Here is a 12,350-nt window from a genome sequence, read left to right on the forward strand (position 1 = left end):
AGTTCTTGCAGTAGAGAATTCCCTTCTTATTCCATGTTCTTCACAAAAATCGAAAAATTCATTCGAGGTAAATTCCCCACCTATATCAAACATGAGGCATTTGATTCTACGATCTGATTCGTTTTCAAACAAGGCTTTAAATGCTTTGAACTTTTCGAAGGCTTTGTATTTTTGCTTCATAAGTCCTATCCAACACATCCTGGAAAAGTCGTCAATGAACAATATAAAGTATTCTTCTCCTCGAGGTGACCTTTTCCTAGATGGACCACATACATTAGTATGGACAACTTCAAGTGGCCTACTAGCTGATCCTTCCTTCTCATGGAAATTAGTTCTGGTTTGCTTCCCAAACTGACATGACTTTCATATTGTATTGTCTAGAATTCTGATGTCAGGGAGATCATGAACCGCCTGATATTTGCATGCTTTCCTTATCTGAGTGAAGCTTAGATGCCCCAATCTGAGTGAAGCTTAGATAACCAGTGTTCATCATTCTTGCTTAGATAGCAATGTTTTTTGTCCTCCCTTGAGAATGTATAAATTATTTAGTGTTCTTATGCCTTTTATCACTGTTTCTCCTGTATGAAGCTCACGAACAATACATCCATTTGATCGAAATATTACCTCATTTCCTTGATCACACATTTGACTGACACTTAATAGATTATGCTTTAAGCCATCAACATACATAACATTCCCAGCTTTGACCTTTTCTTTCAAAAGAACAGAACCTTTACCTTTTATGAGTGCAGGAGTGTCATTTCCAAATGAGACCTTCTTTTCCTTTTCTAAGGCACTATATGACTGAAGTTTTTCTTTATCACCTGTCATATGTTTCAAGCATCCATTGTAGATGTACCACTGATTTTCCTGTCGTTCGGCATATAAGGCTATGCCACATCTTTCTGGTTGTGGTTCTTTCTTCCTCCATGTTTTGGGATTCAATGAAGCTTGCTCCTTTTGAGTTGTTTGATGAAACCTACACCTGCATTCAGAATCTTCATGACCGAAGTTGTTACAAATAGAACATTCTATTTCATTTTCAAGAGCAGAAAAGTTATTGAAGGTTCTTTTCGTGATTCCAGTCACACTCCATTGATTACGTGCTTCTCTGGTCATGATGGTCTTGTAGGCAACACATTGAACTGCTTTGTGTCCAAAGTTATGACAAGAGAAACATTGGCCATTGAATAAATTCCTGTGATTATCAAACCTTCCGTCTAGATGATTGTAGTTTCCATAGACATTCATTTTTTAGGCTAATTGAGAATGATTTACCTGCGGTTGGTTGAAGCTTCTGTTAATCCTTGAAGTAGATTGACCCTGATGTACTTGGTGACCTCTGTCCATTCTTGAAATAGATTGACCCTAATTTACCTGGTAATCTGCTTTATGCCTTTGCTGTCGTTTGTCAACTTGTTCACTTCTCCTTGTTGCATCAAGGTAACTTTTGGAGGTGGATGGCTTCTCCGCTTGAGATGCTTCTTCAATATAACCAAGACCTGTCTTGATTAGTGGAGAACACTGCACTTTGATAATCTCATCTAAAGTTTTAGATCCTTTAGCAAATCTAAGATTAAGGGCTTTTGTTTTCTCAATCTCTTTTCTAAGTCCCACAATTTCACATTCTAACTTTTCATTATGTTTTTCCCTTTTAGCAAGTTGGAATGTCAGAGTATCTATAATCATATTCTTTTCTTCTAAACAAATTTTGAGTTTAGAAATTTCTTCATAAAGACTTTCTTCATCTATAGCATCCAAGAAATCATCATCTTCAAAAGCCATCAAAAGTCTATAATTATTACCTTGTTCATCTTCATCACTATTTGAAAATCCATCACTGTCTTCATGTGTGTAATAGCTCTTCTTACTTACATTCTGTTTTTTGTTCCATCTAACTGGTTCCTTACCTTTGTCAAGCTTATCTTTATGAGGACACTTGGCAGCATAGTGACCGACTCTTCCACAAGAAAAACATTTGAAAGGTAGCTTACCTCTGAATCTTCCAGAACCCCGTTGAAGGTTCTTGACAAAATTTGATTCTTCCTCTTCTTCTAAATATGTCCTGAGTCATTGGAATCTCCTTTTCCTGAGGCCTTGAATGCAGCTTATCTCTTGTCTGATGGTCCCACTTTTCTCATTTCGTAAGCGGTTAGGATTCCGTGTAGCTGTGACATGGTAATGCTCTGTAGATTCTGTTTTTATTCTATGGAAGAAACTTTTGATTCAAACTTAGAAGACAAAGATCTTAGAACCTTTTCAACCAAAACAACTTCTTTTATTTCTTCACCCAAGTTTTTCATACAATTAACAATCTCATCTATACATAGGAAATAGTTAGCCACACTTTCATCATTGTGCATTCTGAGATTTTCATATTGAATTCTGAGAGTTTGTAGTTTTGCTCGTTTTACCTGATCATCTCCTTCATAGCTCAGAACAATCTTGTCCCATATTTCTTTTGCAGTTTTGAGCTGCATAACCTTGACGAATTCTGATTGAGATAGACTCCCTAATAGAGTATTGACAGCCTTTGCATTTGTTTCATACTGCTTCTTACCTGTCGTATCTATAGGAGTTGCTGAAGGAAATGTGTATCCTGTTTCCATGATATCCCAGACTTCTGTACCAAGAGATTGAAGATAGGCTGTGATTCTTACCTTCCAATAGACGAAGTTGCTCCCATCAAAAATTGGTGGCTTGATCGATGCTTCTTTCTTGTAGTTTCTCATGATGATAGATCTTCCTTCAAGCGATCAAGCTTCTTTTGAAGGACCTGCTCTGATACCAATTGTTGGAAATAATACTGAGGGGGGGGGGGGTGAATCAGTATTATCAAATCAATTATTTTCCATTTCACAATCAGTTTGTATATGCTACTTAAGTTAGCTAAAACTGCATATATACGCATATACAGATAAGGGAACCAGCGTATAACCTCCAGACTTATAATTTAATTTATTCTTCAGATGTGATCATTAATGTGTGCATCAGAACCATATAAATAGTAACCAGGAACAGAACAACAAAGCAGACAGTCACACATAAGAACACAAGATATAAGGTGGAAACCCAATGTGGGTGAAAACCACCTGCTGCAATTCGTCTCTATCTTATTTCAATTAGAAACTTCTTTTTGCAATGTTTCTGTACTAGTGCAGACTTATACCAGTACGTAGGCTTCTACCTACTGAAGGCTACAACCTTCTCTTTCTTCCAGGGACCACGTTTCATAAATTTTCAAACTAGATCCATGAATAACATCAATCAAACATCAAGAATATCTGCATCAACCAATCTCCTTTGCATCAAACAAGACTAAATCAAATAGTCACTTCTCTGAAAGTTGTACCCAGAACACAGTAACAGTAACCAGACACCAATTCTGAACCCAGAAGACTACAGCAATAAACAAAAGTAGCTAAAACATATTTCAAAAGGACATACGCTACTTCAATGTGTAAAACATACATGCATACGCTGCTGAATTAAGGCCAACCTACGTATACATTATTTTGCATTACCTAATCAACGTGTATACGCGCCTTTGCTTCACTGAACCTGCGTACAGATCTATAAAAGATAATTTATCCTTTTCACTTATTCAGACATCAGATATACCTAGATTATCAGATTTATAAATCAAGTCATGCGGCAAATATAACAGATCAAAATTACACAAAGATATTATTATTCAAGCCTTAGGATTTTGACCCATCAATAGAACTTATCCTTCTCCTTGCGCTTAGGTTCCTCCTTCATTTAGATCCAGCTTTGCACCATAACCCAATCGTGACCACTCTTGCTGCGAACATTTCAACTTCTGTAGGCCCTTTGGTTGTCCCTGGTTTGATTCTTGTACAGAAACGTGACGAGTGATGAAGCAGAAGCGTGGTGATACCTTCGGTGCAATAAGGTAATACCTCTAGTGCCGTGAATTGAATTTGTCTACCAACTCCCGGTTTGGTAGTTAGTTTTTGATAGCTGCATTGGTATTCCGATTTATGCAATCATACAATCCATGACACACTGTCTCTAAGTTGTTTGGTACATATTTTACAGCCTCTCCACATACGGCCCCTCCTCCTCTGGTACGCTCTCCTCCATACGACCCCTCCCCTATATGGCCCCTTCTCCATATATGTTCCTCCTGCAACGCAGCCTCTCCAAATACGGCCTCTCCTCACTATTATATATCCACTTCCTACGTTGAATTCCCTCCGCCAGATACACCCTCCCCCATTAATACCTTCCCATACAACACCTCCCCCATATACCAACCTTTAAAAAAAAATTGCCCTGACTGCATTTTTTTTAAATCCCCAAAACTGACTTAAAAAAAAAAAGTGCATTTTTTATATATATTGGCATTAGAAGTACATTTTTTTACAGTACACAGATTTTTAGAATGCATTCATTGATATTTATTGTGGGAGTGGTTCTCACCAACAAGGAAAATTATCCTGAGTGGTCTCGGAAAATCAAACACACTCTCATTTTTAATGAGCTATGGAAAGGAGTGTGTGTTGGAGACGGAGACAAAGAGCCAGAACAACCTACCTTAGACAAGGAATTCTCCATTTGGGAAAATAAGAATAGCAAGGCTTATGCATTGATAGAAGGAACAGTAAATGAAGAGGTGAGTCATCATATTTCACCATTTTCAAATGCTTTCGAAGCCTTACAAAAACTGAAGGAACTCTATGACTCACACTCAGCACTTGAAGTTGTTCAACTCATGATTAAATTGTTCACCCTTGAATTACGAAATGATGGTCCTCTTTCTCTTGCATCAAAAGTAAAATCTATTATCCATGATATCAAAGTCACTAATGTTGAACTAGACATTCCTCTGATAGCTTTTCGCAAGGAATTTTTGTTATAGACATATTTGGTCACTGCAACCCCAATCACATATGTCAATAAAAAAAGGGCTCTCAAACCCCTAAAAGTGTTTTTTCATACCCTAAAGGATCAAGGTCAATTGATTACATCATTTCCTAGAAGTTCTCCCTGAAAAACTACTCAGAACTAGTCAAAACTGTACCATACAGATTGCTCCATGTTGAGGGTGCGATGCATCTCACCTGCTACACACAAAGGGTGTGGCACATACTGAAAATCCCTTCTGTAGGGTGCGATGAGCGAGAGAAGACAAATGGCAGAGGCAGTTTGCTAGGTGGAAACTCAGAGTATCTTCTATAAACTGCTCATATGACACTTGCCTCTCTGAATTCGCCCAGGGATGAGTAAGAGATCATGAAATCTCCAAGTGGAACAAAGAACTATCAGTGAAAGGACACTAATCAAAATCCTAGAAGCTGGCTCATTCCCCTGCAAACATCTATATATGGATCCCTCATCCTAGAGATCCAGAGGCTGGAATTTTGTAATTTGTAAGGAAGTGTTGTTGGTTTCTCTTTGAGACAAGCAACGTGATTGGCACAACTAGGTAAGGTAACTAGGGTATTGCTATGTTTACTTATGCATTGATAGCAATGTGTTTATGGCAGCAAGATGCAGGGAGTTGCATGGAAAGAGAGGTTGCCATGAAATCTTGAAGAAGACTTTGGTTGAGATTTCCTTGGGAACCATGGGGATTGATTTGTGGTGTCAGTCTTGTGTTTTTGGTATTTTGTGAATTGTTGAGCTTGATTTTCGGTTTTGTTTGTCTAGTGCAAGGCCTTGCCACTTTTGTTGTGGTATCATGTTGTTATTGGCTTTCATGGTTTTCGTCTTGTTTTCTTCTTATCTTTCCTTATATGTTTTGCGTTTTGGGAATTGGTTTTGGAAAGAGGAAAGTTAATGGAGCTCGGGGAGAGCTGTGTGGTACCCAACAGGTAATGTAAGACACAGATGAAGGTCAGTGCATGAGTAAGCGTTGCGGAAGGTAAGACTATGACAATTAGTTAGATTGGTTGGGTCCATTGGTGAAAATGGACAATGGTAGTATAGTCATGAGAAAGGTAATAAGAAGGTGAAGTAAATGGATCTGAAGTGCCAGATGCCTTGACTATGTTGGGAATAATTGTTCTCAATGTTGTGCACAAGGGTGTTCTCTTAACCTTGACTTTATGTTATCTGGTAATTATGTTATGATCATGGTGATGTTTATATATGTACATAGGTGTGTATGTATGAGATCATGATTGTTTTATGCTAATTTTTATGTATATGTATGTATGTATCCATGTATCTATGTCACTGTTCGACAAGATTGTCAGGGATCCTTCTTGTGGAGGGATGATTGCTTATGCAGGTGAATGGCATGACGAGGTTCCTAGTTTATGGGAATCAAGTGGGGAGAGTAGTCATGAAAAATATATGAGGTCATTATCATGTGGTTATGAGTTGACACTATGTGATTATATTATGTTTATGTTATGACAGGTAATGCTAAAGGATACATCGCCGAAATGAAAACAATGTGCTTTATGACATGCGACTCGGATAAGCATGGATGGTGGAAAAACACTAGAAGAAAGGTTGCTTGGTAAAGACAATGTGGTTTTTGATGTGTGATACTACTGTTGTGCATATGTTGTACATGTTTCATCTATGATTTTGTGTGCATGCGGTGTTGTGTATATATAATGTGTGTACATGTCGTTTATGCAATGTTATGTACATGGTGTTATAGATAGTGTTGTGTGAATGTTGCATATGCAGTGTTGGGTATAGATGGTGCAATGTACATGTTGGATATGCAGTGTTGTGTGCATATGGTGATGTTGGATATGCAGTGTTGTGTACATAGGGTCCTATGTACATGTTGTATATGCAGTGGTGTGTACATATGGTGTTGTGGGCATGTTGTACATATTGTGATATGTACATATGGTGTTGTGTGCATGATTGTACAAGTGGTACTGTGAGCATGTGGTGTCGTGTACATGTTGTATATATGGTGTTATGTGCATGTGGTGCTATGTACATTTCGTGCATGTGATGTTGTGTACATGTGATACTGTGTACATGGGGTATTGTGTACATGTCGTGCACGTGGTACTATGTACATGTGGTATTGTGTACACGTTGTACAAGTGGTGCAGTGTACATGTGGTGTTGTGTACACATTGTGCAGGTGGTGTTGTGTACATTGTTGGACACAGATTGTCATTGATGTCAATATGGCAATATTCAAGAGGAGGAGACAGAGCATATCGGAGCCAAGAGGAGTAGACTATATCGGAGGAGCCACATATATCAGAGCAAGAGGAGCCATATCGGAGGAGTGCCAGAGCAAGAGGAGCCATCGGAGGAGCTATCGGAGCATATCGGAGCAAGAGGAGCCATCGGAGGAGCAAATGAAGCAAACAGAGCCATATATGCCTCAGATAACATTATTGGGAGCTGTTCGGGCGATCAAAACCCATATATGCCTTCATTAATACTATCGGGAGTTGTTCGGGCAATGGAAACCCACATATGCATGTATTAATGCTATCGGGAGTGTTTGAGCGCCCAAAATCTACATATATGCATTTATAATAATCAAAGGCCTTTTCCTTTTTGGTGGAAACAGCACAAGTTAAATTTGTTTCGACACATATGGACCTGATGGCATATATATATATATATATATATATATATATATATATATATATATATATATATATATTTCGCCAAATCGGCGATCGGGGAATGGAGAATGGAGGATGCGATATGCGATGGACGCGATATGCGATTTAGCGCTGACCGTCCGATCTGAAAGAATAATGAACGGCGGAGATCTAATCGGCAATCGGCATATCAGAGTGATCGCGTCGGAAGGATCGGGGGAAGCGATATGTGACATCGCCGATAATTGGAGCCGAAATATTATAAAACAGAGCCTAAAGGAGCGTCGGGTCCGCAGACCCTTTGTATTACAAAACTGCCGATGCGAACCTGCCGAAAAGCCGGACCCGAAATCATTATAGAACGGGTCATTAAAGGTTATCGGGTCCGCAAGAGCTTAGGACTGTACGCCCATAAACGGAGCCGAAATAATATACAGAACAATTGAATGGGCCGTTGGGTCCGCAGAACTATCGCATCGCAAGAGGCCGCGATAACCCCGATATCCCGGACCCAAAGTCATTTTAGAAAGAAATGTAAGGAGGCATCGGGTCCGCGTTACATCGAAGGAATGGGTCTATTCTTTATAGTGATCGCCGAAATCATCCGGAGCCGAAATCATATTAGAGAGCAGCCTAAAGGGAGATTGGGTCCGCTAAACCTTCGCGTTACAAATCCGCCGAAGCGAACCTGCCGATATCCCAGACCCAAATTCAATATAGAGACGGGAGTATAAGAAGGCGTCGGGTCCGCGTTCCGTCGGAGGATTGGGACTATTGTTTACAGAAAGTGCTGATATACATCGGACCCGAAACCAGTATAGAAGGAATTCTAAAAGAGCATCGGGTCCGCTCCTCATCGGAGGTCAGGCCTTAAGAGTTTTGTTATGGTTGCGAAATCCGGACCCACTGAATTTATGAAAGCATCCATATAATCCTTGAGATCCGCGTACATTGAGTTAAGCGGTTTTTATGCTAGTTCTGTGTTTTGATATTATATGGTTGCATATGGCCATGAGGGGTTTTATGGTAATTCCATATATGTCTATAAATGTGGCGGGTTGATTAAAGAGCTTGGTGATGGTTGAGTAAAGGCTCGATTGGTGGCTTCCGATGGTTGATTATAAAGCACCGATAAAAGGTGGCTTCGATTCCTAGTAAGTCCATGGTTATAAAAGGCTTTCGGCCTAAAGAACGCTTCGGATAAAGCCTGTAAGACAGAAGAAGCAAAGGAATGGAAGCCGAAGTGTCAAGCGATCAAGTGAGGAGGAAGCCAAAGAGTCAGCATGTAAGAGGAAACGAATGGACAGGGGGATGGAGCATATAAAAGCAGCAAAAACAGAGAACTGAAGGTGTTGTTGGTGGATGGCATAACTTTAGCATGAGATAGTGGAAGCAGCAGAAGAAAAGGGGGCATCAGAAGCAGTGGAAGCTGAAAAGAGCGCAGCAGCACACCAGTGTATACCAAAGAGGTTGGAGCCTCAGAATTGAAAAGGATTGAAGTCCTTGGGAGTTGGTGCTCCTAAGTCCAAGATTGGTGTCTTGGCAAAATAGAGTTGGTGCTCAGGAGGTTGGAGCCTCACCAAAGTCAAGTTGGAGCTTGGCAACCAATTGTGACATTCTATTTATTGTATTTATTTTACTGCACAGTTAAATTAATAAAATCATTTATTCCTGCTGTTCATTTTGTGTTCTGAACATACATGCTTTAACTAGTAAAACAATAGTGAGAAAAAGAAATATTGATTCACCCCCCTCTCAGTATTTCCAACAATTGGTATCAGAGCCAGGTTCTTCATTCTAGCCTAACAGCTTGAAGAAGGATCAACAACCATGATGAGAAATCATGAAGCATCAGGAAAACCTCCTCTGTTCGATGGCACTAACTTTGGTTTTTGGAAGAAAAGAATGACTTACTATTTAATGTCCCTTGGACCTGAAGTCTGGCATTTTTGTCAAACTGAATACCAAGTGACTTCCTCTCTTCCAACAGACCAAGACAAGAGGAAAGCCTACATTGCAAATGCAAAGGCCATGAACTCCATCACTAGTGGAATCACTAATTCCGAGTTTACAAAAATCATGCACTGTAACTCTGCCAAAGAAATGTGGGAGAAGCTAGTTAGCTTGTACGATGGAGAATCAAAAGTCAAAAAGGCAAAGCTTCAAACTCACAGAAGACAATTTGAAAGTTTTAAGATGGAAGAGGAAGAAGATATTGCAGCATACCTCCTCCGAGTAGCTGAAGTGGTAAATTCCCTGAAAGGATTGGAAAAAAAGGTTGAAGAAAGTACTATTGTACAAAAGGTATTAAGGTCCCTTCCAGACAGATTTGACTCCAAAATAAGTGCTATAGAAGAATCAAAGGATCTTGACACCCTCAAAATGGATGAACTCCATGGAATTCTCACTACCTATGAAATGAGGAAAGGTGGACCTAGCTCCAAAGATGCAGAATTCAAGGCCTCAAAGTCAAAGAAAGGGAAAGAAAGGAATGACTGTAGTGATGAGTCAGATGTGGAATCCGATTTGGCTCAATATGTACGAAAGTTGAAGAGAGGATCTAAGCTTAAAGGCAAGTATCCTCTTATCTGTTTTAAATGTGGTAAAATAGGTCATTATGCAGAAAAATGTCCTCATAAACATGACAGTGATGATGAAAGAAATTCTAAAAGAATGACATACAAAAAGAAAGGGTTCAATAAGAAAAACCTTCTCTCCAAGCAAGATGAGTCTGATGAGGATGATTTTATGGTCATCAAAATGAAATCAGATGAGGAAAGCAATCATGGTGAAAGCCAAGAAGTATTATTCATGGCACTCACAGATGATGATGACTCGGGGAAAGAAGGAAATGTGGATGAACTGTTAATAAGTGCCATTGAAGAGAACGAGAAACTACGGAACAAAATTATCTCTCTCAAAGTGGAAAACGAGGAAATAAGAAGGAGAGAAGATCTCTTGGAAACAAAGCTTAAGGAAAAAGAAGAGGCTTGTGAAGAACGTGAGGCCGAAGTAGTATCTCTGAGAAAGGAGTTGGAGCAAATTAAAAAGGGCTGTAAAAGCTCTCAAATACTTGATACTATTCTGAAAAATCAAAAACCTCAACATGATAAGTCTGGAATAGGTTTCAAGGGAGAATCCTCAAGCAATAAGAATAGTGTGAAAAGCTATGCCGATGCACTTTCCTGTAACCGAAAAGAGGAAAAAGTATCTTATCAAAAGTGCATCCCAGATTCCAAGAATCAAGAAAGAGTTATTCCAAAGAAGAATGTGGAGTTGAATCATGGACGCTGCAGCAAATACAAACCTGTACTCCACCAAGGGCCCATCAAAAATCCAAAGGACGAGGGAGGAGTAATTCTCAGAAAGGAAGGCGAATTAAACCGTGGTTGCTTCAAAACCATATTTCTTGGACATTGTTTTCACTGTAAAAACTTCGGTCACCAAGCTAGACACTGTATGGCACGCAGAAGTGAAAAGACAACGCAAAAGGACCGAGTAATCAACTCATATGCTCCCAAAAGACAGGGACAAATCAAAACCTTCAATTCATTCGATCCCTTGACTAAATTTGATCTGACTTGCTCTTTTTGCTACAATAATGGACACTTTGAACAAAACTGCCCACTCAAAGGAAGAAAGACGAGTAGCAAGATCTCTACAATGGACAAATGCGGCCTGGCTCTATTTGCACAAAATAATGGAAACCATTGGTGTGTGGATAGTGGATGCTCCAGACACATGAAAGGAGATAGAAGGAAATTTATCTCACTGAGCAAAAAGGAAGGGAATGTGTCCTTTGGAAGCAAAACTGGGAAAATTGCAGGAAGAGGAACAGTTACTCTGATCAATGGAAAAGGAAAAGCTCAAGATGCTCTGTTGGTTGACGGACTCAAACACAACCTTCTGAGTGTCAGCCAAATTTTTTATCAAGGACATAAGGTTGTCTTCAGCACCAAAGACTATGAAATAAGGAACTCTGTCTCTGGAAAACTTGTGGCAAAAGGAGTAAGAACACCAGACAATATTTACGTTCTTAACAAGATTCAGGAGAACAAATGCTACTTGAGTTAGGCAGATGAGAGTTGGTTGTGGCACAAGAGACTTGGACATACCAGCTTCAAAAATCTGGTCAATATCAGCAACATCAAAGCTGTACAAGACATCCCAAGGTTGTCCAAACCAAATCAAGCAGTGTGTGGTCCATGTCAACATGGAAAACAGACCAGAACCAGCCACAAGACAAAGGAACACTGTACATCAAAGCCCTTGGAGATCATCCATGCTGATGTGTGTGGGCCAACTAGAAATCAAGCACTCCAAGGAGAAAGGTACTTTGTGTTATTTGTTGATGATTATACTAGAATGATGTGGATATATTTCATAAAGTATAAATCTGAAACTTTTGAGTGTTTTAAGAATCTAAAAGCCCTTATAGAAAACGAAAAAGATTCAAAAATTAAGTGTCTCAGAACAGACAGAGGAGGAGAATTCACATCAAACGAGTTTAGTGAGTTCTGCAATATTCATGGAATTAAAAGGGAATTCTCGGCTGCCAGAACACCTCAGCAAAATGGGGTAGTTGAAAGACGAAACCGAACTGTCCAAGAAATGGCAAGAACCATGCTGTTAGCAGCAGACCTACAACCTAAATTCTGGAGGGAAGCAGTAGGGACAGCTGTCTATACATTGAATCGGACTCAATTAAGACCAAATTGTGACAAAACTCCTTATGAGCTATGGAAAGGAAGACCTGCTTCGGTGAATTACTTCAAAATATTTGGAAGC

Source organism: Pinus tabuliformis, chromosome 2_2, assembly GCF_031772625.1.
Source record: "Pinus tabuliformis cultivar Carrire ecotype Pingquan chromosome 2_2, CPIR1, whole genome shotgun sequence".
NCBI classification, from domain to species: domain Eukaryota; kingdom Viridiplantae; phylum Streptophyta; class Pinopsida; order Pinales; family Pinaceae; genus Pinus; species Pinus tabuliformis.